The sequence below is a fragment of the Austrofundulus limnaeus genome, unplaced genomic scaffold, assembly GCF_001266775.1.
Source record: "Austrofundulus limnaeus strain Quisiro unplaced genomic scaffold, Austrofundulus_limnaeus-1.0 Scaffold1139, whole genome shotgun sequence".
Classification (NCBI taxonomy): Eukaryota; Metazoa; Chordata; class Actinopteri; order Cyprinodontiformes; family Rivulidae; genus Austrofundulus; species Austrofundulus limnaeus.
Genome location: NW_013953541.1, coordinates 75,761 through 77,223, shown reverse-complemented (window position 1 = coordinate 77,223; position 1,463 = coordinate 75,761).

The following is a 1,463-nucleotide window of genomic DNA, read 5'->3' as shown; positions in this document are numbered from 1 at the left end:
GTTTTACCTTTCATTTGTTTTCCGGTGAAAATGAGGCTTTTATTGTGAAGGAAAGTTCCTCAGCGTTGATTGGCTGCTGTCTTTCATGACGTCACTGGGTTCCCCTATCGTAGCGCTGGCCTCGATTCGCGCATGCGCACTTGAGAGCAGACTCGGATGAGAGGAGTTCCAGCTGCTGCGCAGAAACGGTGAGGTTCTGCCGCCGTGTTGGGCCGCCGCGGCTCGGTTCGGGTACGTCCTGCTGTTTGTAACGTTGTGTTCTGATGAAATGTGTGTTTTAAGTTTTATTAAATGATCTGAAAACAGCTGGTTTCGCGCGGTTTTGTTTGAATGGCTCCAGGGGTCACAGCTGAGGGCAGCCTGAAGATGTTCTGTGTTTTTTCCTTTCGGGGCTGTTTTCAGCCCACCTTGTATCGACGTGGGTTCGGTTCCGAGCCTCCGTGGGCTTCTCCGTGTCCGTGGGAAGCCTCCACGGTCAGGCTGAGGTCAGAGCAGAGCTTCCAGGAAACGTCAGCTCGGTCTGTTTGTTCAGAGCTTCCTCCGGGGGGCGGGACGCTCCGAACCAAACCTCGTTAAAAGAATCCTGAATTTAAGGTGATTTCATGCGCCGGTTCCGATAAACACCGGGTCAAACCGGATCCAGGACTTTTTCTGAACTGTTTCAGTACCAGTCAGGTTTCGGCTGAAAATTCAGTTTCCAGGCGCGTTATTTAGGATTAATATGTAATTTTAATAAATTGATAAAGTAAGAATTTGTTTTTGATGAGAGGTGCTGGGTTCTGTTGGGTCAGATGTTCTGAATGTAAAAAAAAAGAGCTGTTTTGATCTGGGTTTGGTTAAAATGCTTTAAAAACAGGCAGGATTTTATAAAAAGTTGTTTTCTGTGAGGCAGCAGCTCATAAACAGCAGCTAATGGTCCTTTAATTAAATAATGGGTGTTTATCAGAAATACTTTTTTTGTTGGAATATAAACATGTAATTTTAAATGTTTTTTTATGTCTAGTAGTGTGTGTAGAAAATAAAACAGTTAAAAATGTTGCAGTCTGTGTGGTGTTGTTATTCAGCTGGAAACACAACATGTTTGTGGAGCTGCTTATCTCTGACCCACACAAGGAGCAGGACTTCCTCACTGAATTTCCCAGCATGCACTGCTGCTTTAGTTTATCTGTGGTGTTTGGTTCATGGCTTCAGTGTTCGTGCTCCCATCATTTTTCTTTTTTTATTTGGTCAGGTTGGAAACAATGAGGAGATGAGGTAAAAGATTCAGTTCCACAGTCAGTGGGTTCTGGTTCTGGTGCTGGTTCTGGTGTAGACTCAGACGCTGCAGCTGCACAGTGATGTTTATTCTGTCCCACAGAACCGAGCCTCAGTAAATCTGTGGGTTTATTACAGCTGACAGTTCTGCAGAACTCAGTCGCTCCCTGGCTGTGAGTCCTCCTCCTCCTCCTCCAGAGGCTGGCGCT